This window comes from Dermacentor andersoni, chromosome 10, assembly GCF_023375885.2.
Source record: "Dermacentor andersoni chromosome 10, qqDerAnde1_hic_scaffold, whole genome shotgun sequence".
In the NCBI taxonomy this organism is placed as follows: Eukaryota; Metazoa; Arthropoda; class Arachnida; order Ixodida; family Ixodidae; genus Dermacentor; species Dermacentor andersoni.
The window spans coordinates 23,768,920-23,796,634 of NC_092823.1; the positions used below are offsets into that span (position 1 = coordinate 23,768,920).

The 27,715-nt window shown below is 49.7% G+C and overlaps 1 protein-coding gene across 1 annotated transcript in view; it reads left to right on the forward strand.

The window, feature by feature from the left end:
* Positions 1-27,715, forward strand: part of LOC126518977 (uncharacterized) — a 57,067-nt gene that overhangs the window by 6,599 nt on the left and 22,753 nt on the right. The window lies entirely within an intron of this gene.

Genomic DNA, 27,715 nt, shown 5'->3' on the forward strand with positions numbered 1-27,715 from the left:
CGTGCCGTCCCCCATTCGATTGCGTGGCCCCCTGAGGCGGCATGCTCATCCAATGCCCTAGTTTTCACATTTTGTTATGTTATAGTTGCGCTGTTTAAGACGCCTTCATAGTCACGAGTTTCGCCAATATACACGTAGTCACAATCAGCGCTAGGGACAGCGCACACAACACCTGGGAATTTCTCTTTTGGTAATCTGTCCTTCACATTACCGAGAGATTGTCCAAGTTTCTGGTCTGGAACGTGTGCCACTTGAACCATTTCAGAACGTACAAGACGGCTTAGAGCATCACGTATGGACCGGATATATGATATTCGGGCGCGCTTTTGACCAGATGCAACATAGTGTAACTGTTGGCGAGCCATTTTCCTTTGATGTCATTCAACAGTGTTCAAGAGAGAACATTGATAACCACAGGCTCATCGTTCACGCCATACCATGCTTACCTCGGCTGCGTATTCATCCTGTCTTCGAGCAGATTTTCTCCGCGCGTCGTGAATAAAAAATTACTCGATATCGCGGCCATTACATCTATGAGCGAACAGATGCGTATTTGACTGATCATTCATTTGATCATTGATTTTATATGATCATTTTTTTAGTTATTACGTTTCTTTCTAGTTATTTTTGCAAAGCATTTGCAAAGTGATTTGCAAAGCATATTTGCAAAGCATATAGAACCCGCCGTGGTTGCTTAGTGGCTATGGTGTTGGGCTGCTAAGCACGAGGTCGCGGGATTGAATCCCGGCCACGGCGGCCGCATTTCGATAGCGGTGAAATGCGAAAACACCAGTGTACTTAGATTTAGGTGCACGTTAAAGAATCCCAGGTGGTCGAAATTTCCGGAGTTCCCCACTACGTTTTGGCACGTAAAACCCCATAATTTAAATTAATTCCTAAAGCACATAGACGTGGAACGAATTTTGTGGATGGCACCGAGTTTTAAATATTAGCCGCCAAACTTCTGTTACATATCCACTGTGTTTAAACGGACTTTCACAGGGTGTAGCTCACTACTACGTGCCACAATGGTCCGCTCAAAGAAATGACGAGGACACTTCCAGCATGGTAACGTTGCGTGTGCTGAATCGGCGGAATCAAACTTCCGCCTGATTGAGCGGGCTTGGCTGAAAATAGAATTTGTGGACTCCAGCCAGCAGCGTCCGTCTAATTTTGATTGACGCACAAGTCGGTGATTCCGGACTTCGCATCATGGCTCTCAGCTCAGCGTGCTTCAGCGGCTTCCGCTGGGCCTACGGGCGCAAGAACCTCTCGCGCCGCTGTCTTCGCAGTCCGCCTTCTATCCAGTCAGCCATGGCCTGTGATTCTCCCAATGAAGTACTAAGGTCAGCGCCACTACCTCGCGATCTTAAGGTCTCCGCTCTCAAGCACGCGGAGTTCTGGTCGTCGGACTGGTAACTTTGGCTCCATTCGCAGTACATTTGGTTTCATTTCCAGTTCGCAGTTGACCATGTTCGACCACGTCGTTGGAGTACTTCCTCGTACTACTGCTGTCATTGTTGGGGATGTCCTACGCTCCCAGTCCGTCGGCCGCCTGTAGAGCACATTAACGCCATGCTCATCCAGCGCGCCACTGAAATGGAGCGGCATCGATTAGAGGAACTTCTTATTGTGGAGGAGCTCGGCAACCGCTTACCTAGCGACTTATCACGTCGCATTCAAGCTACCTTTCTCCTTGAACCGACAGCGCATTTTTCCAGGAACTTTTCCTGCATCGCCTTCCACCGCACGTGCGCATGATCCTGACCGTGTCTTCATCCTCGACTCTGGAATCTCTGGCTCAGTAGGCCTGTAAGATTATGGATGTCGGTTTTCCCTCCGTGGCCACAGTTCATTGTCCTCGTTACCTTCTGTCCTACGACGGAGCCGCTGGCGAAAGCTATGCACGTCTCGTCGAAGCTTGCGAGGAGCTTACACAGCAAGTAGCGCGACTGACAGATGAGGTTCCTTCTATCCGAACATGCCGGCTGCGTTCTTCGTCACCACCTCGCCGCTACAGCGCCGGTCACTGTGGACGCCGTTCTTCTCATTCCGTTCTGCTTTGCTGGTAGCACCGTCGCTATGGCTCTCGCCCAAACCAGTGCTGCCAGCACTGCTCCTACGCAGGAAATGGATGGGCCAAACACTGACAGCAACCGCTTTTCCAGGCCTCCGATCCAGTCGACTTTTCTACGTCACCAACCGTGTTATCAAAGTTCGCTATGCCGCCGACACTGGCGCCGAGATTTTTGCCTCCTTCCTCCTATGTTTTCTGACCGCTGCCAACCTCGCGACTCGCCCCCTTTCACCTGCGGTCAACGGATCCACCATCCAGACCTGCGGCCAAAAGTCGGTGACTCTTTATACGGGCCTCCGATCGTACCTGTCGCTAGATCTTTGCCATGGCGGCCCTGAGCCAGCCCATGATTGGAGCCGACTTTCTGTGGCACTACACACTAGTCGTTGACGTGCAACCCAGTCGCGTTTTAGATTACCAGACGAGAAACTGTCCAAGACATTTCCTGCCGCACTCCATAGCTACGGCTTCTCCAGGTGCACATGGCCGTCCCCGACACTTGGTCAACCGTCCTTGCGGAGTTTCCGGACTTCTTCCGACAACCCATCCTTTCAGTGTGCGGTCGTTCACAGCCTGACACATCATATCATCACGACTTGCCCTCCCCTGTTTGCTCGCACTCGTTGCCTCGTGCCGGATCGTGTAGCTGTTGCCGAAAATGAGTTTTAACGCATGCTTGACCTGGGCTTCATTCGTTCCTCTTCCAATTTTTGGGCCTCGCAACTCCATATGGTGTCCCAAGAAGACCGGCTACTGGCGCCCCTGCGGCGATTGCCGTGCTCTCAACAAGATCACTGTCCCTGACCGGTACCCATTAGCTCTCGTTCAGGATTTTACGTCGGCACTCTACGGCTGCACCATTTTTAGTAAGGTCGACTTGGTGAAAGCCAACCACCACATTCTTGTGGAACCCTTAGATATTCAGAAGTCTGCCATTATAACACCTATCGGTCGGTTCAAATATCTGCGCATGCCTTTCAGCCTTCGTAATGCCGCTCAGATCTTTCAGCGTTTCGGATACGAGGTATTACGTGGCTTGACGTGCTGCTTTGCCTGTCTTGATAACATCTCTTCGACAGCATAACCACCGAAGCTCACAAGATCCATTTACGTGAAGTGCTCTCGAGATTCGGCAAGATTGGTATTGTCGTTAACGGTCCGAAAACTGAGTTCGGCGTAACAGAGCTAAATTTCCTCGGCCATCGTGTTAACGAGCACGGCATTCGTCCAATCCCGACCTGCTTCATAGCCATCAGCGAGGTTCCTCAGCCATCCGCCACCACGCAACTGCGCGAATTTCTTGCCCTCGAAAACTATAACCGCCGCTTCTTTCCTCGCTGCGCCAATATAGCATAGATCCTCCACGACTTTCTCTCGGGCCTCAAGACAGCGAATACTCCTGTGGCCTGGAACGACACCGCTGACCGCGCGTTTAGAGGCATCAAAGCCATTTCCAGCTCGACGCTCTTCGTCCACCCCAACTGCGGTACCCCAAGATATGTCATGGTTGACGCATCGGGCACCGCTGCCGGCGCAGTCTTGCAGCAGTTCGTTGCTGGTGCTTGGCCGCCCATCGCCTTCTTTTCTGAGAAGCTTTCGCCCTTTGAGAGCCACTACAGCACGTTCGGCTAAGAGCTGCTCGCCATTTATCTGACTGTGAAGCACTTTCAACATATACCCGAGGGGTGCTCATTCCATGTCGTTGCCGACCATAAACCACTAACTTCCGCACTATCGTCCAGCCGCACCTCCTACGCACCCCGCGAAATCACACAGACAGCTCGCCTACATTTCAGAATACACCAGCGAGATTCGTCAAGTCAGTGGAAAGTCCAGCGCAGTTGCCGACGCACTTTCTCGTGCCGACATCCATGCAACAGGCCATGGACGACCCGCTATGAACTTCACGGCCATGCCTACCGCCCAGAGTGCCGACTCCGAGCTCCAGCTGTTTCGCACGAGTGGTACCTCTCTGGTGTTTGAAGATATCTTGCTTCCACACTGCGATGTGCACCTCGTTTGTGATACATTGACCGGACGTCCTCGTCCTTAAGCACCTCCCCCGCATTGCCATGCCACCTTAGACGCCCTCCATTCTTTGGCACTTTCTGGCATTCTTGCAACACAGCCACTCGTCACTTCCCGTTATGTGTGGTCCAGCATCAGCGTACACGTTTGTTGCTGGTCACAAACGCGCATCATCTGCCAACAATCTAAAGTGCATCTCCAAGCTGCGACTGCTCCTGGCACCTTCCAGTCCCCGGCAGTGTTTTATATAAATAATTAGGGTAACGCTGGTTTATGCGTTGAAACAAAATTAGCTGGAACGCCAATTCAGTTCCTCGGACGCTATGAAGTTTCAGGTATTGAAACTTGGGTCAGCCTGAAAATTCGCTCAAAGTGGTTACGCCTTGCCAACTAGCCGGCTGCACTTCATATGTTGGAGAACGTGCCGTAAATTATTTATTCGGGAAATTACTCATTCAATTTTGTTAAATACCCTATTACAGATTGGGAATATTGTAGTTTTTTTCCACGTCGTCGAGTTTCAAGGTATTGAATTGTGCTATCTGTGACAGGCCATTTTTAAAATTTGGTGGAGCTAAAGAAACAACTGGTGTACATTGCTACCAGTACGTAATGCCAAATGGTAAAGAACAGTGGCCAGTTTTCTTTGAACGACGATAAGGAGGGATGTTTCTAGATTCAGGCGGACTTCGGCCCAAATTCTGAAAGCTGATTGAGGTGCCCTAATGAAGAATTTCTCCGTGCTCTCGCACTGAGGTAACACAGCCTCGAAGCTGCGTTCAATTTTGCTCGGAAATGCTTGCCCACGTAATGATCGCCTAATCATACGCCGTTAACCTGCCGCTGGCAAGCTCTCAGCAGAGCTAAAATTGTGGCGCTGACTTTCGGCAGGCTGCAGTGTTCTCTCTACAAAGTTAAAAGTACTGCGAATCACATGAAATTGTAATAAAGAAACTTACGGAGAAGTAAACAAGATGAGAGAATAAATCGGCATGATAAGTGAAAAAAATTCTGCAGCTGCCACGTACTATGGGAATCTACTCTGGGATGCATTTTGCAGGTACGGCACTATAGTTCGGGGTTCCACCAGACGATGCCAGGTGGACCAGCATGTCTCTGCAAATTGAGTAGTGCGTGAATCGCGAGTGTACGTGTGCCTGACAACACGACGACAACGTTGTGCACGGTGTTATAACATCAGTGGTGTGACCTCTACGCTGGCCGTTCAACGCGAGCCTACGACATGGCGACTGTGTGGTTTATATAGCTAAGGGACGAGCATAAGCGAGAAGCACGGATTGTGACCTCATCACCGATTACGTGTAACTGTAGCTACATATGACTACTTCATGTGGTGTGTGTTAAAGCGACGATGGACAAGGTTAATTCGGCGAAGAAATATTACGACTTGTGCGCGACCATGAAATCCGTACAACGTCGCTCAGTTTCTACGTAGCGCAGCTTGCTACGAGGAAACTACTGGGCGATCGCCGGTCGCGGCGATCGTGCCGAAAGCGTGGGTTGTCGCAGAAAAAGAAGACGTCATGGTGGCATGGCGAGCACGCGCTGAGTGTTTGAAAAAACGCGAGAAGCGTGTGTGCTATCACGGGCTAAGAAATAAAAAAAAAGTCGCTGTTTCGCCTAAGAGACGCCGCATTGATTGAGATAGCAAATTACTGAACAGCTATACGAAGTAAGAACTGTAGTTTTAGATTATGGGGTTTTACGTGCCAAAACCACTTTCTGATTATGAGGCACGCCGTAGTGGAGGACTCCGGAAATTTCGACCACCTGGGGTTCTTTAACGTGCACCTAAATCTAAGTACACGGGTGTTTTCGCCCCCATCGATATGCGGCCGCCGTGGCCGGGATTCGATCCCGCGACCTCGTGCTCAGCAGCCCAACACCATAGCCACTGAGCAACCACGGCGGGTGAACTGTAGTTTTATCGGCCATATAAACATTAAACATACGCATACTAATAAGTTAACAAGCACGGTATCATGCGCGGGCATACAAACATGACCACATCTCACTCGATGACTGTGGTAACTCGCTGTGAAAACGATGTAGTGAGGAAGCTCCACAGCAGCAGCAAGCAACTGATTTTCGTGCTGACTCCCGCACCAACGCGAACTAAGCCGCGAAAACGCGCCGCAGTAGCGGACTCTGTAACCGTCGCAGATGGCTTTAAGATACAGCCGCATGGCTGGGCGCGCGCGGCCACTTGGGCCGCCCAGAGTAAAGCTTTAGCCCAGTGTACACCGCCCCTCCCTACCCTCTTACCGAAGCCTTGCGTGACACGGAAGGCAGCGATCTTCCTTCCCGCTCTCTTCCGTTGCGTCAACGAGATGGAGTTGCCATCGCCCGCTCAACCTCGCACGCTTTCACTCGCACATACACCCCATGGAATGCGGTGACAATTTTATCGCCCTTGGACTTTATAAGGAACGTCACGGCGACGCCGATGGCAGAAATGCGTCTGGAATGTCCATAGATTTTTTATCGCAATAAAAAGGGGGCGGGGGACCAACGATTACATTCGGCCTCAGACGATCACTTTCGGCGATACTATCGCCTTCGCGTGCCGTAGGGCTCAACCCACCTATCAGATCATACGATTTTGCTCGCACACTGAAAATCGCACACTGAAATCGATTACGCCGAAAGCGACCATATGAGAATACATTGCATGGTTAGTGCACTCGGCTGCTGTGCTCAACCGCAGACGGCCGAGCACAGTAGCCGTCTTTCATTTCTTTCATTTCTTCTATTTTTTATTTCTTTCATTCTCAAATTCATTTCTCTTGTCGCAAGAGGAGACAGGATCCTGTCTACCGCAAAGTGCCAAGAATGAGCCAAAGAATGCTTCGCAATAAAACTGATTAGAAATTATGCTGAAAGTATCGACTATGATCATGAATGTGAGTGAATATCCGAACCGACACGGAGAGAGCGAGAGAGCAGCACCACCTAGACAAAGTTCGTCCAGCCCGCCAATACGCTAGCGTAGTCACGTTAGTCACTCTCACGGGACCTCCGAAAAACGGGCCTGCATGGTGGCTGCGGCTAGAAGAAATTTATTGAATTGGAGAAATGGGGATATGGGGTTAGGAGCTTCATATGTAATACATATGCGAGTAGTCTTGCGTGTTTTTCTGCAACAAGATGCCCACCTTTTTCGCCGTTTCTAGAAGACCGTCTTTAAACCTACCGTACCCCGTCGTCGTTCGTCAAGAAATTAAGAACACAAGCAGCTGATTGTGGAGACAGAAATTACGTGTATAGTTAATTCTGAGCAAACTAGTTTTTCCACCCTCATCAGTAGTCATAATAATATTCGTTATCGTTATGTTCCTTACTCATTGCCAGTGAAGAACCTCACATATTGCATGTACCTGCCCCCCAAAAATTAATAAGACTTATCTGCGTACCCTGACCCAAGGGATGATTCATCATTGAATTGGCAGAGAGCCTGGTGAGAGCGGGCCTCAATGGTCAAATTCTTTCGGTATATCCAGTGTCCGCATCACTACGCATCGATTCAGGTCACATGCCATCATGCTTGCGTTTTTAAACCCTGTTGTAACTAATTTTGCAGAGTATTCACATATACTATTGCCTTGGTGCAGATATTTCTTTGAAGCGCGCAAAACTTGGGTACAGTTCACTCCACTGCGGTGTGGAATACCTTGTTTAAAATTTTATCAACCTAGGGCTGGTCTGGCACCATGACCACTTTGTTCATTCTGTGGTGAACATACACAATTCACTATTTTTTCTTATTCTATAGACGATTTACACATGCAAGATAAGACATTTTGGAAACAGCATTTACAAAATTTTGAGTAAATTTAATAATTTACAAATTAGAGTTAATTTACAAAAACTCTTCGCTTGCAATGTCGCTGGTGGTGACTGGTGTTGTCTAAATATTGATGGCTGTCCGTAGGCCTCCGGTAAAATGTCGTTCTCCGTTTTCCATTTTCTATGTAGACAGTCATGTCGAGGAAGTTGATTTGACTAGTAGAGTGGTGAGCAGTGAATTTATTACTCCGGTGAAAGTGCTTGAAACGGCTGAACAGGTCGGTTAAAGCGCTTTCGCCGTGTTCCCATACTATAAATATTGCCTATGTAACGTAGGTAGTTGTGGTGTTACAGAGGGTACGATTTTATCAGATTTGCTTCAAGATGTCCCATGAAAATGTTGACATTTTTTGTTGTTGTTTCTATTGTTCCATTTATGGTCAGGTATATTTGAAATTTTTTTTTTTTTTTGTACTGCATGTTTGGGTAAAATGTTTTGTCCGTTACTGTTAAATTCGTTTAGTTCATTTAGTTTTGCTGCATTTGTTCCTTGCAATTGTATAATTTCCTTTGTTAGATTTCTTCTAACTAACTCACCTTAACTGCTTGTATATGATCTTAATGTAGTTCTATTCCTTGCTTTAGAAAACGCATATTTATACATAACAGGAGGTCCCAATGCAGTCATAGACTATGGGACCTCCTTCTGTATATTATTTTTTTATAACCTGTAATCTATAATGAAGAAAATCAATTTCAATTTCAATTAGTGGGAGTGAATGGTGTTCCCGCAAATTGAAGTCATAGCGCTGGATTGACAGGGACATGAAAGACGACAGGACGTACGCCATCCCAAGCGCACGTCCTGTCGTCTTTCATGTGCCTGTCAATCCATCGCTATGCCTTCAATTGATGCAACGAACCAACTAGCCCAAAAATCTGCACTTCTGGTGTTCCCATGCTTGAGCCGAACGTTTGCAGATAGTGAATAGAATCGAATTAGAAATAGTTGAGCGTGAGAACAAACTTAAGGAGTGACAGGTAAACTTCAGGAGCGTGCGCCCCAAGAATGACTGCGATGGACTTCGATATGGTTTCGATTCCTTAATTCATGGGTATGTTAGTTCCGACCGCACTAGAACAGTGCGGTCGGAAATAATTTGCATATGTAGCTATTCTGGACATGCACCAACCAGCGCACCGAGTGGACGCGGCCCGAAGCTAGCGCTTTCCAATGGAACGAGTAGGTTTTTCGCCAAAAACAAAGTACAAGTCGATGATTGAAAAAGCAAGGTAACGGACGTGTTCTAGAAGACAATCCGGACGAGGCAAGTGCAGCGATCATGCTATGAAAAGGTAGAATTTTATTCCCACAGTGGTTATGATTCAGCAGAGGAAGTCTATGGAAACGACGAAAACTTATGCTTGATTTTCGAGACTAAAACGGTAGCTCTCATAAAACTATGGCTACCGGTACAGCACATGTAGTCCGGAAACTCAGCTTTCGATTGATGCCTATTTCTACTCTCTACGCATGCGTAACACTCTTCCCAAAAGCAATTTTTCAAACACGGTCATGCAAATTTACGTGGTATACTGATAAACTCAAGCGTATCGTTGCGGAAACGTTGGAGGCCGTGGCCGAGTGGTTTAATCGCACGTCTCACTGTCCCGTGTCATGCTGGAAGACGCCCAATACCAATGTCAGTGGTAATTTTTTAAAGCCATATGGCACTTACTTCCGAATCTTCCACTAGATGTCAGCACCAGAACACTCAAGATTAGGTTTCGGGTTTGGTTTTTTAGTAAGGCTCTTTAATATTGTGTGTTCTGTTCTTTTTTTCTTCCAAAAGAGTAGCAACGTGTTGCTCATTTGTGAAGCCATCAATTTTATCATCAGATTTTATTCATTGGACAACAGAACAACAAGCATGCGCATCTCTGTGTTATGTTAAAAAAAAAGGAAATAACTATAGTGCCTTGTAGCATAGAAAAATGAATTCAACAAGAGTGGGCACTCCCACAGACCCCAGCGGCCAAATTGACTGTAGCGCTCCATGCCGCCGACATTGATACCTGAACCAGACTGCCGGTTTTGGTTTTGGACGCGCGCGTTTTGAACGCTAACTGGAACATGTTACGCCTGGCGCGCTTACCGGCGCGGCATTTGTTTTCTTTTTTTACTTCTACTGCGCAACCGCACTAGCTCTTGGTGCGCAATCTCTTAATTATTAGGTAAAAATGAATGCGAACGTTCTTTACGAGCCTCCACCGAATATGTGACACGTGTAATTGCATAAAGAAGACGCAACACTCCCTGAGAAACGAGGAAATGTTTACTTTGCTGTATGTAAATGCTCGTTCCTGGCTTTCTCTGCATTCTTGCAACCTTGTGGCCCCAGACAAGCAGGAGTAGTTTCCGTACGAAGCTCCACCGGACGATGTCAGCTGAAGAAACGTAAATTACAAGCATGTGTCATTTTGTTCTTAACACCTTGTAGAAACAATGCGTGCAGAGGAGAAACGTGCGAAAGTGATGAATGGGCCGCATTCCAAACAAAAGAAGTTCGCTTTTACATACATGGCATAAAATATACCCGACCCATCCCAAGCAATACCGTGCATATCACGAAAACATCCTATTTCGAAGCATTCCGCCTTCCTCGGGCCTTATTTCCTGCACCTTAAGAGCACAAATACACATGCGACTGCGCGTTTTCAAGAGAACTTGCCTTCAACCGATGCGATAGACGATATTACGCTATGTGTTACAGAGGTGGCCAAAACACAGGCTCTAAACGAGACCACGCTTGGCACTCGCAGAATTCCTTCTACTCGCACTCAAGACCAATGCGTGGGTACAAAGAGTGTTCTCGGTCGCTCGGAAGACAGAATTTTCGAGTAACGAATTCCTGGTGTTTGAGCTCCTTGACATTATCTTTCGCCTGTTTTGCCGGCACAAGCAACACACTCTCGTGTTATCACTCTTAGCAATCGCTCGTTGCGTTTTCAACAGGTGTGAGCGCCGAAAGAAGGTATATGTTGTTGGGGGGCCACAAAAAGCTTCATGAATTCGTCCCAGTAAGGTTCTATACGGGGGAAACAGGTCACACGGCCAAACTGCTTTTCGCTAACTGCGTCACAAGTCTAGGTTTCGCGCCGTATAGCTACTTGCTTGAAATGCGTGGCAGACAGTAAAAGAAAATTTCTGACCTTGCCGTAGTCCAATAGTGCAGTGGTGCAGTATCAAAGTGCAGAAGAAACGCAAGAATACTCCGGGAACCCAATAAACAAGGCTAAATAAAGAAAAAAAAAAAACAGGCAGGTCGGTTGCCGAACAAGCTAACGCTCTGTTGGATCTGGAGGACAATCCCAATTGCTCTGCCTCAGATATTGGACCTTGCCGTTGGGCGCGGGAGTTGGCCGACGTTGAGGAGGACGTCGGGATGAAAACTGGAGGTTTAATTACATTATTTACAGTGAGTACAAAGAAATTAACAGTCATCAAGTCATTACGGGCCGGCCGCAACTCGGACGCTGCGGCCCGTGGCAAGAAACTCGAAAGTGATGGATGAAGGAATGCTCCCTTGCTGCTCCCGGTCTCTGGCTTTTAACCCCTTCGGTTCCTCGAAGTCACGTCACGTTCGGCCAATCGACGAGCCCGCTCAGGTGGCGTCATTTCCGGCCAATCGGCGAGCCCGCTCAGGAGGCGTCATTTTCGGCCAATGGTAGGCGCCCGTGCGAGTGTACGTCACATTCGCCTCAGAGGGTCACTCCTTGGGCTCCAATTGTCCGAGGGATTATTTGTCTGCGGTATTGCCTTCCCGCTCTGCAACTGCCTTCACAAAGGCGGATGGGGGGATTGCTGCCAGGGCTTCACGGTGCATTACAGCCGTCTTGCCTCGGGACCCACGTTACCTGGAACACTGCCAGGCTCTCGCTACACTTTCGGGAAGAGTCAAGCATTGAATAGCTCCAGATGCGGCGCACGAGGTGGGGGTCGCCAACTTGTTTGGACGTGCTGCACCTCGGGAACGTGGTAGATCTGCTTCTGCGTTCCTTCCTTAGGTGTGGCGCGATTCGATGTGGTCTGGTGAACTCGAAGGAGGCTCAGGAAAAGGTCCCGTATCTAACAGCTCGCATGCGCACCGGCCTGGCTCGCTTCGACGGCGCGTCTGACGCATGACGCATGTATCTGGCGCCCTGGCGCGTTATTGGCCTGTCGCTAGGTAACGCAAGAAAAGTTAGTGCCAAAATATAAACTTAATTTATACGCAAATATTTTTATTTTTACTGGAAAATAATGAAATAAAGCAATTTGTTTAACTTCATTTCACATTTTTCCTCCAATGCTCACGGCAGTAAGCGGTCGACATATATAGTAGCGTGACGCATTTCCTGTCCCAAGTTTTCGCCAAGTGTCGCCTCTTGTTGAATATTTTTCTTTATGCTTGTATCACGGACATGCTCAGGAATTCTGGAGATTGCACATTCACCATTCTGTGGAACTTGACAGCAATGACCATGCGTAACTGAATGGGAAATATTTTAGAAAGCTTTATTTCAATATTGTCACGTGCTACAGAAGGTCTTTATGACAAAATGTGCTGCACCTGCACATAAAAGGCCTAGCCGAGAATATGGCCGACCCAAAGACGACTTCTGCTTCTCCTTTCTTTGCATGAATGCTGGCTCGCTCTCGCCGCACCTGGTGACCTGGTGGTATTTTCCCCCTCTAAAAAAGAAAAACTGGCATCATTGCAATGCTCGTGCAATTGAACGTAGATAAAGAGGAAACGGAGAACGAACAGAAAGTATGCACAGGGGGGGAGGGGAGAGGAAGAAGTCATAAAGTTGAGACCTTGTCGCCCTGTCGCCTGAAATAAGGCTTGAGTCGTACAATGTTGACAGCCTCCTAGTGGTGCTTTCGACGAGGCGGCGATATGTCACTATCAGGGAGAACCACGTAGTTCTGTTAACTAGCGCGACACATCACTTTGTAGGGTCCAAAGTAGCGACTGAGCAGCTTCTCTGAAAATGCTTGGTGACGATCCGGCGCCCTCGTCCAAACAAGATCGCCCCGGTGGTATTCAACTTGACGATGGCGAAGATTGCAGCTACGTGCATCTGCACTCTGCTGTAGCGTGATGTGTAGACGGCATAGCTCACAAGAATGACAAAAATAAGATATAAAAAGAAGAAATCAAAGGTCTGAATCAAGTCAGCCCTGCCAATCTGAAACAGCTCAGCTGACGACAACCGCGTTTTGTTAATTCCTTCGCCGCTGTTAAGTAAAACACAAAAATATGCTCAACTGAGTCACCCTGTCGCAGTAGGCGACCATCTAAGAGACATACTTCACAGCTTTTAATACGGACAATTATTTGTTTTCCAAACAATTTGGTTATCCAAACCATTTGAGTGTGTCAATTGCTGAAGCACTGCTCACAGCAACGCAGTCAGGACAGGCTGGTTTTTTGACGTCAGCCAGCGCAGGGTCTCTTAAAAAGAAACATTTCGCCATAATTCCTTACATCCACCGCTTATCGCATAACCTGAAGAAGAAAGCACTACATGGAATGGTTGACGTAGTATTCATTGCTCCAAACAAGCTTATCAGCTTGTGTGCAATAACAAGACTATAGAGGAACACAAAGGACGCGTGCAAGCAGCAGCACAGAAAAGGGTACGTTAATTGTAGGATGTGAGTTATTTAATGAATTTCACTGCCCTCTGGAACTAGTTATATCATACGAACTATCATATGCATTAATGATAGACTTAGGAAGCACTCCAATAAAGTTAACAAGCCTTCGTAGGATGGGTTCCTCGCAATTCATTGTCGTAAGTGCGGATGCGTTTCGCGATTTGAAGATACAGTTTTTACCGGCAGAAGCAAATGTGAATTCACTCGTCTCAGCATTGAAAGTGCTCGCATTAAGGAGTTCGGCAATGCTTGTGTTAGCCAACTGTCCATGTCGCTATCAAAGAAGGAGTTGGAATTCCTGCGCATGCGTTATACATAATAGTTTTTGCTTAGCATGCAAGTGACTAGTGCTATCGTTTGCCCTGTTATCTTGTCTGTATGCACGTGCCTAAAAGCGATAAAAAGCGAGGGTAGGAAAGGGGCGTTCGTCCCGGAAATAAATTGTTTCAAGTTAGCGCCTCCATGGAGTGCCCAAGCCCATGAGTAGGCTACTTTAAGCCTCCTTTGTCCCTCCACCTCGAAATGGCCACAAGACCGAATCTGCAAAACAAGGACCTTCCGCATGCGCGCCTGCAACACCTTATATTTCCCGAGGGATCAGTTATAGCGCGCAAAGAAACTTCACGTCTCCTCATCGATTTCTTAAGAGAGACTGGTTTGATGGACATATGGTGAAACCCTTCAGCGGTATTGTGCGAGACGTTCAGGCGGAGCAATTGCCGGCCTTGTTCGCCAGGCTAAACCCGCCTGTTGCTACAATTCACCACCACCACCACCACCACCATCGGTCACGGGACGGCAAGGTCTAAAATCGAAGAGACAATTGGGACCCTCTCCCGGTAACGTATTCCGTGCCCTCAACTCGGTCCTTCCGAACTAAAAACTCCACGTGGCGCGTCATTCATAAGTCACCAAAACAAAAGAACAAGGCGCTCTTTTGAACCACGTAATTCGTCACAACGATCGAAATAGTCAAAGGGATCAGTGTTGAGTTGCCCGTTCGGTCAATGCCACCAGCTAGTACCAGCACCTCTAATGCGAAACGTACTGGGCCCTGCTGACCATTTTACTCTAAACTAAATTATTTCGTAGAGTGGCATTTAAAACCTAAAAAAAAAAACTAAAAGCTACACTGTACCTGCGCGGAAAAATCTTTAAATATCATCGCCCTCCTAACGCGCCTCGGTAAATCTACATTTCGAAGTTGTAACCGATGACCCGCCGTGGTTGCTCAGTGGCTATGGTGTTAGGCTGCTGAGCACGAGGTCGCGGGATCGAATCCCGGCCACGGCGGCCGCATTTCGATGGGGGCGAAATGCGAAAACACCCGTGTACTTAGATTTAGGTGCACGTTAAAGAACCCCTGGTGGTCGAAATTTCCGGAGTCCCCCACTACGGCGTGCCTCATAATCAGAAAGTTGTTTTGGCACGTAAAACCCCACAATTTTTTTTTCGGTAACCGATGGTGCATCTACTCTACAAGCCTTCAGTTACCTCACAATAGTTTGTCTTTACAAACATGTCAAGTTGCAATGCTTATCTACAAAAATCGGTGCAACCTCGAGTCACCACTATCGCCAAATGTGCTTCGCACTTTTCTTCTCGTAACTGGCTCTTACAACAAAACAGTGCAACAAAACTGAGCTTAACGCAAAACTAGTCAAATGAAACGTGATCAAAATTGGTACGTCCCTAATCACTAACAAAAAATTGCATCGCGCAATAATTACGAACAACACCACAAAAAACTCATGGATGCGCTCAATTTTACAATTACTGTTACTTAATGCATGCTCGATTGAGTCGCCGACTGACAGCCTTTAAGCCAGGCTGAGCGCAAGGGGTGCAAGACTTAAATTGCTTTCTGCGGTCACCTGACACACCGTGTGCTCGCGTATTGCTGTCTCGTCCCTGAGGTGGAGGCCATACACGCGGAAAGAATACCCATTCTCCCTTCGTTCTCGCTCTCGCGACGCATTCCGCTTCAGTGAGTGTTCGACTGGCCCGGTTCTGACGCGCATGTCTATGCCAGGTTTAACATCGCAGCCACAACATTGCTCGCAGACACGCGCCCTCTCGTGTAGTAATCAGGCTTTTGCGTCACTTCCGTTTTCTGAACTGCAACACTGAACCCTTTTTGGTTCTGCATGATGGCCTGTTCCTCTGTTTCACGCGCTATGATGTGGCGACTCATGCGCCGAATACTTCGCTCTTTTGACCCTACGCTGTCTCAAGAAATGTTGCGTTGCCTTGTGGTTACCGAATGTGCCGGTAGAAACCCTCGAGTGTTGGTTTCCTGTGCTGCCTGGCCGCCATGTCATTCTCTCCATTTGGCGATTCCGCAACGTCGCTCAAGTGCTGAGGTACGAGGAAGGTTTTAACCGCCTCCTTTACAATGTTAGGGCTACTAAAACAAGCCTCGTGCCCGCAAGGAACACCTTTCGGAATCGCCACTGTCTCTACTTCGCTCTCTACTCTCGGCAATGCCAGAGATTCACTCAAGTGATGAGGCACGAGGAAGGTATCGAGCCCTACACTGACCCTCGTAGGTTTGCTTGAACAGGCCTCGTACCCGCAAGAAGGGCTCTCCTCGATGACCGCTGGCTCGCTTTCGGTGTACGACTGCACTGCGCAGTCACCGATGCTGGAGCCCTGAACGATTTCCTCTCCGTTCTGCAGTGTTTGAACATTTCTTGGCTCGGCCGCCACCGTATCCTGCTCTAACCTAGACGACTCCGTAGAGTCATTCATTTGCTCTGATATGGGGAAGGCGTCTAGCGCCTCATTACTTCCTATTCACTACTGGAACAAACCTCGTATCCGCAAGAGACGCCCTCCGGAATGGGCCCTCTTTTTAGACTGGTGACGGCCTCGCTTTTCTGACGCTCAGTCTCTGTGGGTTTCACCACCTCACACGTTTCATGTTCTTCATTCACTGGCGTGACCTCAGTTTCTTCCAAAGTACGAACTTTGCGCTGGTCACTTTGATATTGTCTCTCGCTCTCCACAGAAATACCGAAATGGCGCAAGAATGCCAGTTTAGCTTGATCGTACTTCTTGAAATCGACATCAGAAAGGCCAGCTAAGCAACAGGACACATTACAGGGAAGTACTCCCAACAACCCTACAGACCAAAAGTCACGGTCCAGCTGTACCTCCGCGCGAATTTCTCGAAAAAATCAAGAAAGCTTTCAATGTTTTCGCCGTCCTCGAAAATGTGCAGCCTATATTATGCCTGCAGCCCCCTGAGATGCTGGATATCCATATAAATTTCTTCCTTTTCCCTTTCGTATTCTTTGTCCCGCCATATTTAGGCTTCTTTCTGGGGTTTGCGTTCACGTTCCCTCTGGCACTGAATATCCTCCCAAGCCTCTACGGTCTCCACATCCTCCGGGCTACTCCCCTATTCTTTCACCTTCCTTCTGGGAGATGGCGCTCACCAGCTTATACCTGCAAGAGCAGCCACCGCTGATCCGTCGGGCACGCGGAGTGGCGCGAGCAAATGGGGCCCTGAACTAAGGGCCCCACCCTACGATGAAGTCACCTCATCTCATTACAAATAAATATTTTCTCTTTCTCTCATCGGCATCTCTGCCGCTTGCCTCTGTCGCATCGATGACCTCCACCTTCTTCAGCGGTTTCCCACAATAAATCTCGAATTGCCCGCATGTCCGTTTAGGTAGGTCTGTTCCGCGCAACTTCCTCCAATCCATGGCTACCTTGGTTTCACCGACAAGTTTCTCAAGGAATTAAGTGTAGAAGTATACGTATCTTTCCACCAGCCTTTCTACACCATTGTTACCAGGAAGAACCACGTTAAGCCTGGCAACTCTCAAGAAGAAAAGGTCGTGCACTCACCATGCCGAAGTCTAAGCACTGCGCAGACTATCTCACCTCGCCCTGCAGGGGCGTCCGGGTGAGGCGTTTGGTCTGTTGCGGCACCACGTACTCGAGCTCACGAGAATTGGATCCTCCCGCGTGTAGCCGTTCGCGGCTGAACCGTGACTGGGTAAAGGGGGATCCTGGGTGTTGAGCCGATGCTAGGTGTTTGCACCTTTAAGGCCCCTCGGTGCAGGCAAGACATCTCTTCGGCGTCTGCTTCACATAGACGGCACCTCCAGATTGACCCACCTGGAGGAAATCGGCAGCCGCCATTTCCTGTCTCTGTCTCCTCAAATATTCGTCTCTCACTTTTTGGCCTTTCCTGTCTTCTTCTCTTTTCCATTTACTTCATTTCTCCTTCGCGGCAAGGATTAGCCCCTGTGTTGCTACCCTAACTTGAGTACGCCATATTTGGTTATACTAACGGCGTACGACTCGCGTGTTGCAGACTTGCATGAAAGCTCTGCCGCGTACCTTTGTTGGGTTCCGTGGTAGCATTCGGGGCTGTTGCCATATTTTTACGTGTTTTCTTCGAAACTTCTTTCCTTCCACTTAGTGATCGCTCTCAGAAACGAGGGCGCCACGAAGATGTGTAAGTTCTATGGCAATCGTACACAGAACGTTCCCCGCTTTCACGTAATGTACTCTCATAAACCTGGAAAGGTGGTGTGAATGATCGCACCCTTCGTCGTCTCGAAATCTCTGACGGAAATTTTCGGTCCTGGTTAGAAAGCATCCAAAATGAGTAGTGGTGATCTTTTCTATAACTGGGGGATCAGAAACAACATGAAAAAGTTTCCAAACTTGTAACATGTGAACATTCGTTGAGGGAGAGTTTCCTTGGCCAAATTCAGAGAATGCAGAACGCTCGTTCTCCTGAAAGTGAAATTTTGAGGGCCTGTCATAATCTTATTAAGTTGGTAAAGGGTACTGATAAGCTAAAGTAAAAATCAAGGAATTCCGCGCACAATGAAAAATGATAGGCGGTGGAACCATATTTCCTCAAGCTTTCGCATTGCTTGAATAACGTGGCTAGTAGCTATGGGGTGCATGTGGTCATGTCCGCACCCAACAAAATTGCTACGACTTGACCCCGGGTACAAAAAAAAATTATTGGATCATAGCAAAGAATGCAGTTTCCGCTCTTACAGGTTAAAAAATTGATGCGGTATATGTTCATCTTCAGTTGTCTACAGGTTACCTCTGTCATGCGGGAAGGTTTATGTGGGTAAGAGCGGCCGCTGCGTGAACATTACATTAAAGGCGCACTTCTCATCATTAAAAGGTGCGGGGCTTTCTACTTGCCTTTACGTTGTGGAGAGTGTGGGCGCCGACCGTAAGCGGAAAAAAACTGTTTGGTTGTTCAGGCATAAAGATTGAACCTGAAAGGAGATTATGGAAGCTTTTCATATTGAGAGAGAAGAGCAAAGGTTCGTTAGCCGTCTGTCACTCTTAGTAAAAAACACTGAGATATTTGGAAGAAAGTGTTTCATGGTAGATTGTTAAGTTCGAGAGGGAAGTCGTCCATGGGATTTATGTCTTTTATCTTATGACGCACTTGTTTATTCGCACTCATGTTTTCCACGTGTGTTTTGACAACTCACCAGGATGACTTCTAGCGCGCATGTACAGTCGCTTAGTGGTTGACATGTTGGCCTGTGTATGTAAATGTGACTTACATCAAAATAAACTTCATTTGTGAGTTAGTGCCAATGTCGTGTTCTTTTTTTCCTTCATCCCTGTCTGTTTAGTGCTGCTGATTTACGAAACATGAAATGCCCTGTGTACACAGCAGGGGTGTGGCTAGACAGCTTCACGTTGCATGCTGATGCAAGCAGTGGCATCGCGAAAGGCCACACAACACAAGCACAATATGCTACGCAAAGTACCAAAATCCAAAGAGTAGTGTACGGCATCAATTCTTGTTTTGCATCACGCCACATATGGGCCTTCGCAAACAACATGACAATCAGTGAAGTGTACCAGGCAATGCATGCCTGTTCCAAGGCGATCAGAAAGAGCTGGAAGGCTTCCCCTCCGTCGTTCTTGCAGTGTTATTCACGGACAAGTAAATTTCTAACGTTTAACTAATGCAACAAACAGCTCGAATGCCATAAGGGCCACTTGAGTATTAACAATTGGAAGCACGGTGGGAAGGCTTCATACTTTCACAAGCATAAATGCAGCGCGTTCTCTTGCCATGGCACGCCTCTAAGAAGACTGAAAGCCCGCTTTGAAGACTTCTCGCGCTGCTTTCACTTGGGCGGTGTGATTGTGACTTCCAGAAAATGGGATGTTTTTGGGCAGACCTCCAGTACGCAGAGCACCTAATCTCCACCTGCCTGGAATTACCTGACCGTCTGGACCCATTTTATCGGCATCACTGTCGGAACAGTGCTTCAAGCTATCGGAGCCTTCCGAATCAAGAGTCCTGAGGTAGTTGTGTAGAAGTACTGTAGCCCACATAATGTGCTCTACAGTTTCTGCTACAGCTCCGATATCTCGACGGACAATTCTCCTTCTGTTAGCAAGAAAGGCAAAGGTGTTTTCGATAGTGCGCCTAGCGCGACTCCTGTAGTTAAAAAGCGAACACTGAGCATCAAGATTGGAACCAGGGTACGGCGGCATGAGGTTTTTCATTAAAGGGTTTTTCATTAAAGCCTTATCACCAACAAACAGATGGAGAAAGTTTACTGAACAACCTGGTACCTTGCTCTCTGGGGGAATATTGAGCAGTCCGGCTTTCAGCTTTATTCCTAGTTGGCATTCAGCGAACAGGCCTGCGTCACCACGCAATACAGAATCACCGATGTCCACCGTCGTAAAACGATACCTGGCACCACACACAGCGAGCAGGATGTACACATGCTTCCCATCAATTGCGCCAATGCAACTAAGCGATTGCCACAGTGCCACGAAATACATGGCTATCTCCTCTCACTGGGCTGTTGTTGGTACGGCTAGTAACATGGCTCCAGGACCTGGCGTCAGGCCTGGCAGGTTTGCCTAATTACTACGGTGACTGCGGAGTCAGAGATGCGGTATGACTTAGCGATGACCGACATGGTGGAGCCATGCCCAAGCTTCCTGTAAAAAAGGAATGGCAGAAGGGAAGAATTCGCACAAGACAGCAGAGTGAGCACTAAACCGCTCACCATTCGCCATTATAAGAATCAACTAAAGCTGTTATCCTGTAGCTACAGAAAGTGTAGACCACAGCATTCAAGGAAATGTCACAAGAGAAAAGCCTGAAAAAGGCATGACTTATTCTCATAATTTTGCAATTACTTGAAAAGTGTTTCTCGATATTAGCAAAGTTAAATAAATACTCTTACAAGCTAGGGTGCAGTGAAGATGTTCCCAATTGAACTTTTTTATTTGCCCATAGTCTTAGGACACCAACTGTTCCAGAAAGGTGTTGATCCGAGGATTGATGGCCAGACTAGAAGCTGGAAAGCTTTCCATGGAACCAGTATCGGTTTACGTGCGTTGTAGTGGTCTTCGGGGAAGGAACAGTATTCCTGTGCCTCAGGCTTGCTCCATCTTTCAGATTCCCTCCGAATCTCACTTCACGTATTTGATTATGTTTTGCTGCCGACTTGGACGCAACTTTAGAATCAAATTCTATGAACATTGTAATCACCCCCATCAGGTTAGCGACACATTCTGTATTGCAAAGTAATTTTTTTTTACAGTGAAGTAGTCTATAGTTGCGGTTCCATGCATTCTTGCGGGGTTTAGCAGTCCAACACCATAGCCACTAAGCAACCACTGCGGGTAATTTGATAGATGTTTGTCCGTATTCGGGAGATCTAAGGAAATATATTCCGACCGAAGTAGCCAAAAACTAACTTCACGTATTGAATACCAATCCTTTTTACGTCCAGTAGACGCAGCTGGTGAAGGTTACGCACTAAAACTATTTTTACACAATTTTTTTTTTCATAAACACAATTCGCCTACTTGAGAAAGCTTTTAAAGCATGCCACGAGGCAAGAAAGTTCGGCAGATGCACTTATGACTGCGCACATGTGGGAATACGAAAGCATTGTAGTATTCATACGTATGTCTTCGTGCACGTTGTAAACTTGCATGGCATTTCTTCTTGTGTTCCTTTGCTTCGGCTTCTGCGGAGTGCTTCCGTGGGTGACCACGTTTCGCAAATGCCGCTGCAGTAGACGCTTCGGCGTAGACACCGCGCAGATAAAATCCGAAGAGCAAGTGATGCACGAGAGCCAGCGATGTGACGTGTACAATGACGCACGCACTACGCACACCGCATTTTATACACTCATGGTTTGGCGTCGGGAGTGCATCGCAGTAGACACAGCACCGATGAAATCCGAAGGGCAAGGACGCTATTCTGGACGTTCCGCCATTTTCTTCGATGCGTGACGTAGGCGCGATGTAAACAAAATGGCACTGGTGGCCCCGTTTTGCTTACGTACCGTGACGCCAACTTGACGTTTCGCCTAAGAAACTGTAATGAAGGCACTGAATGTAGCGTTATCGGTAAAGCAAAACAGATTTCCTCCGCAGTGAAAATAAAGCAGCTATCTCAAAGCGTATGATTATTCCGTCGAAAACGCTTCTCGCTTCCGTCGTCTGCTGCGTACAAGCCGTCGTCTGCTTCAATAGCTAGGATGCGTGTCCCCGGAAAAATGGAATGAGTCATCGCATGTTGGCGCCAACGCGCTTGTTTTCTTGCTTGAGACAACATACGCGACCTACCAGTGCTGATGCGCGCACGTTCTAGGCCACGTTATCGCTATCTCATGAAACGCAAGTGACTCAGCCCGACTCGGCTGGCTGAGAAACGGCCAAATATCACCGACAGCGTTGCGCGAGCCAGAGATATCCACTAGCGCGACGCAAGCGCCGGCGCTGCCATCTCTTGTTCACTTCGCTGGTTACTCGCACCGCGGCAGGAAACTTCAAGGCGCCGGCTTGCGTACATTTCTTTTTATAAATAAGAAAGAGGCCATTGTCATAACTTTTGATTGTGGGAAAAGGCATTATTCTTGATTATCATACAAATGCGGCAGTGAAAAGTGGACATCAGTGTCAAAAGTGTGCTATGTTCAACCAAAATTATTTCGTATAAACGCGTTCTTTTAAAAATGATGGCCCCAAACACAAATGCCAACACCACCTGAGAGCGATGCAAATACTATGAGCACGCGTTATGAACAAAATATTTTCGTGGCGCCAAACGACGGGGAAAATGTGGCGGTACGCATTCCTCTCGGCTGCCATTGCATAGGCTGCTCTTTAGCATAATTCGCGCGGCTCGTCGCAGCAAAAATTAGGGCGGAAAATCTCAGCAATGGCGGCCCAGTGCAACGTCACGCATCGTCAAAATGGCGTTTACGAAACAGCCCTTCCTGTGACGCTCCTCAAGAGATATTCCTTCAGCCAGTCAGCAAGCTGGCATGGCGCGCATCTTGGATCGCCACCACATATTCGCGCAATTGCAGATGCATTGCACTGGCTTCTGCACGCTACCGCTCACACTCTTTTTGAAGCGCTAACATCACAATATATCTGCCAAGGACCAAAAAATGTATTAGTCCATAAAATTTGCAGCTCCACCTCACGTTTCGTCATCTTGATGAAAACGCAAAATGACATTTCGCAAAACTTCCGTTTCCCGGCACAAATTTCAAGGTACGTGAGCTCTCCACAACCAATCAGAGAGTCAACATGGCGGATAATGGCGGCCGTGCAGCCGCCATGCGTGTCGAGAATAACACCCCAAGCGACAGGAGGCAGTGATGGAGCCAGTGACGTGACGTCTGCAATCCCGCACGCACTACGCACAACCAATGCCTCCTTTACTAGATAGCCGCCACGCCGCTCGGTTTCCCAATGCAGCGGCGGTTCCCTTAGTTCAGCATAAATTCCGTGAGGCGGTGGTGGTGGTGGTGAAAAACTTTTATTGATTAGAAGGCCAAAAGTAAAAACAAATTAAAAATTAAAAAGCAGCGTTGTGGGCGGCCTTCAGGCTGCCGGTTGTGGCGTCCAGGCCATGCCTAGTCGCGACGTCCTCCGCCCAGTTCACCAGCCGGAGTTGGATATCCGGCTCGGTGCTGGACAAAGCAGCCTCCCACTGCTGCGGATTGCTTAGGCGCCAAGAGGCAGGGGGCAAGTGTGCCGGACAGGAGAATAGGACGTGAGCGTAATCGGCGCGGGAGCCGTCACATAAGCGGCAAGCCGGCGAGTGCGTCCCGGGGTGGAAGAGGGCAAGACGTGCGGGAGTAAGATAGGTATGGGCCTGAAGGTGGCGCCATAAGTGTTGGTGGGGCTGGGAAAGGAATTGGTGCGGAGGGGGGAAGGTGAGACGAGAGAGGCGATAGTGCTGCGTGATATCGCGGTACGTGAGGAGCGCGTCGCGCGTATCCATTCCCGGCGGGGACGGGCTTGCTCGGTCAGTCGAATCTCGAGCGATGGAATTGGCCGCCTCGTTACCAGGATGGGCCGCGTGAGCGGGCACCCAGATGATTTGGATGGGGCGAGAGGGAACGGTATCGGAACGCAAAATTCCTATGGCCGGGTGTGCCACCCGTCCAACCGCGTAGTTGTAGACCGCAGGTTTGGAATCGCTGAAGATGTGCTTCGCGGAGGTTTGCGTGATGGCAAGGGCAATAGCTGCCTCCTCGGCCTCAACAGAAGTAGAAGTGTAGACTGAGGCAGTAAGAGTGGGTCGCAGAGAATTGTCAGTGACGGCAAGGGCATGTGCTGGGTAGCGGCGGTACGGGGCAGCATCTACGTAAGCCACGGCGGCCTGCCGTTCGTACTGACGCCAGAGCGCGGAGGCTCGCGCTGCTCTACGGGAGGGGTGGTGTTCGGGATGCATATTTTTAGGGAGGGGATTAACGGTCAGGAGGGGAAAGACATGGGAAGGGATGGGCAGTGATGTGGGAAGAGGAATAAGAGGGGAGAGATTAAGGGTGGAGAGAAGCGCGCGACCCGGGCGGGTGCGGGAGAGACGGAGGAGCTGGGCCGTGCGATGGGCCTCCGTCAGCTCCGTCAGGGAGTTGTGGACGCCCATCGACAGTAACCGAGCCGTCGACGTAGATGTGGGAAGGGACAGGGCTGACTTATATGCGTCGCGAATGAGGCTGTTGACTTTGTCTTCCTCGGTACGAGAAAGGTATAGATACGGAAGAGAATAAATGAAGCGGCTGAGAACAAAGGCCTGGACCAGGCGGCGTAGGTCGTGTTCGCGTATGCCGTGGTGGCGGTTTGCAATGCGGCGTATGAGGCGGACAGTCTGGTGTACAGTGTTTGTGAGTCGAGTGATGAGGGTGGTGTGCTTGCCATTGGACTGAAGAAAGAGTCCGAGGATGCGGAGGGTAGAGACGAGAGGAATGGGTGTGCCGTCAATGTAGACGGTGAGTGGAGAAGGCGACAGGGGGGCCATTCGCCCAGGCCGAAGGAGCAAAAGCTCCGATTTGGTCGGGGAGCAGCTCAACCCGATGGCCCGGGCGTGAGCTGCTACCGCGTCCACACCTGCCTGTAGAGTGGTCTCCATGTCGCCAAGATTGCCGGTGGTCACCCAGAGGGTGATGTCATCGGCGTAGAAAGCATGAGACAGAGCTGGGATAGCTCGTAAAGCACGTGCCAGCGGGAAGAGGGTGATGTTGAACAGAAGAGGGGACAAGACAGAGCCTTGGGGGTACCCTTGTTGCCAAGGGAGAAGGAAGGAGAAGAAAGTGGGCCGTACGAGATTTCGGCTGTGCGGTGGGCGAGGAACGCAGTGACGTAAGCATGGACACGGGGTCCGACATGGAGGGAGGAGAGAACGTCCAAGATGGCGGTGTGATGTACATTGTCGAATGCTTTAGTAAGGTCCAGCGCCAGGATAGCTCGAGTGTGTTTGTGGTGGGAGGGATGAACGACATCCTCGGAAAGTTGGAGCATGACATCCTGGGTGGACAGCTGGGGACGAAAACCGAACATGGAGTCCGGATAAAAGTCATGATCATTCAGATAGGTCTGGAGGCGGGCCAGGATGACATGCTCGAACAGCTTGCCGAGACAGGAGGTGAGAGAGATGGGGCGGAGGTGTTCGAGGGCAATAGGTTTCCCGGGTTTGGGGATGAATGAGACACATGCATGGGTCCAGGAGGATGGAAGAGTGCCAGCCTGCCAATGTGTATTGACGAGATCAGTAAGGGCTTCGAGGGAGGGGGTGTCTAGGTTGCGGAGTACCTTGTTAGTGATGCGGTCCGCCCCCGGGGCCGAGGTGGTGCGGAGTGTGAGTAGCGCCGCACGAACCTCGCCCACGGAGATGTCCGCCTCAAGGTCAGGGTTTGGGGAGCCGGAGTAGGTGGGAAGCGGAGTAGGTAGGTCGGTGCAGAGGTAGTGGTCCCGGAGGGCCGCCAGGAATTCAGTATCGGTGAGTGGGGAGGAATGAAGGAGATGGGAGATATCCTTGCGCTGGGAAGTTTTAGTGTGTGTAGGGTCTAGCAGCACCTTGAGAAGCGACCACGTGTCGCGGAGGCCCAGGTTGCCTGCCATGCGGTCGCAGGTCTGGCCCCACTGTTGTCTAACGAGAGAGGCGCAGTGCTCCTCCATGTCCAACGTGAGTCGGGCCAAACGGAGGCGCAGGCGGCGATTGTATTTCCGAGCCTGCCACCGGCGGTGGACAGCGTGATACGCCTCCCAAAGGTGCAGCAGACGGCTGTCTGCCGTAGTGGAGTGTGGTGCTGTAGGGAGTGTGGATGTGGCAGTGTGGACGTCCGCCAAAAGGGTCTCGGTCCAAGCAGAGAGATCGGTGATAGGAGCAGAGGAGGAAGTAGAGAGACGAGTGGAGCGAAAGCGGTCCCAGTCGACAATCTGGGTGAGACGAGTAGAGGCGCGAGCAAGGGAGGGGAGTGGAAAAGTTGTACAGAGGACGTAGTGATCGCTACCGAGGAAGACCCCTGTATTAGTCCAGGTCGGATTGGCGACATTTTTGGCGAGGGTAAGGTCCGGATTGGTGTCTCGTTGAACACTAGATCTGATCCTGGTAGGGCAAGCGAAGTCATTAAGGACCGAAAGGCACTCGTGGATGAAAGGCCAGAGTGAGTGGCCTTTGCGAGTGTTCTGGGGGTAGCCCCAGCTGGTATGTGGGGCATTGAAGTCGCCAAGAACGACCAGGGCATTGCGGCCAGCGCAGGAGAGCGCTCGGCGGAGGACGAGGAGGAGAGGAGCTGCAGGGGCTTTGGGAGGACTGTACACATTGAGAACAAATAGGCTTGTCTCAGTGCGACAGCGAGGAAGGATTTCAAGGAGGAGATGGGCACAGTCCGAAACGTCCAACTGGTGCTGCACGGCAGCAAGGTTGCGCTGCACCAGTGTGGCAACGTTTGGGTGGACCTCAGAAGAAGGATGGAAGGAGGTGTAGTCGCGCAGTTTCACGGGAGTTAGGGGTTCCTGGAGTGCTAGGACGGAGGGGAGAGTGTCGGGAGGGATGTTCTGGAGGTGGAGCTCCAGGGTGTTCCGCTTGCTGCGGAACCCCCGACAGTTCCACTGCCAGAGATTAAGGCGCGTGGGGTGTCTGGCCATGGGGTGTCTGGGTAGGTGCCGGGGTGAGTGGGGCAGGGAGCGACAGGTGTGCGACGGTGGCCTCAGTCGCGCTTTGGCGGGTCTCTAAGGCCGCGACCCTGGTGTCTAGGGCGGTAAGGTGGGATTCGATGGCGGCCACACGGGTGTCGATACTGGCGACGCGCTCCTCAAGCCGCGCAAAGCGGGCCATGACGCGCCTCTCAAACGCCTCCAAGAAGGAGGTTGTTTGGGAAATCACGTCACGCTCGGGCGCGACGGGGTCGGAGGAAGGTGATCGGCGTTTGAGCGGGGGACTCCGGTTGGGAGAGGAGGCGCGCGATGATGCAGCCGAGGATGCCCTATTCGTCGGCTCCACAGCTAGCGACGGTGGCTGTGGAGGTGTGGGAGCTGGGGAAGTAGGTGGAGGAGCGGGGGAGGACAGACGCACTAGCGCGGCCTGCAGCTGGCGCGACAGCTCCTGAATTTGGAGCTGCTGGGTAGCGATATTGGCCTCGAGGGCCGCGGTTTGGGGGTCCGACGTGTGAGGCTGCGGTTTCCAGCTTACTGGTGATGTGGTGGTGGTGGTGGCGGGGCGGTGGACGCCTCGGACCTAGGCAGAGGCGGGAAGGAGACGGAGCGGTGGCGGCTGGCAGACTGGGCACCACGGGAGACAGAGTGGCGGC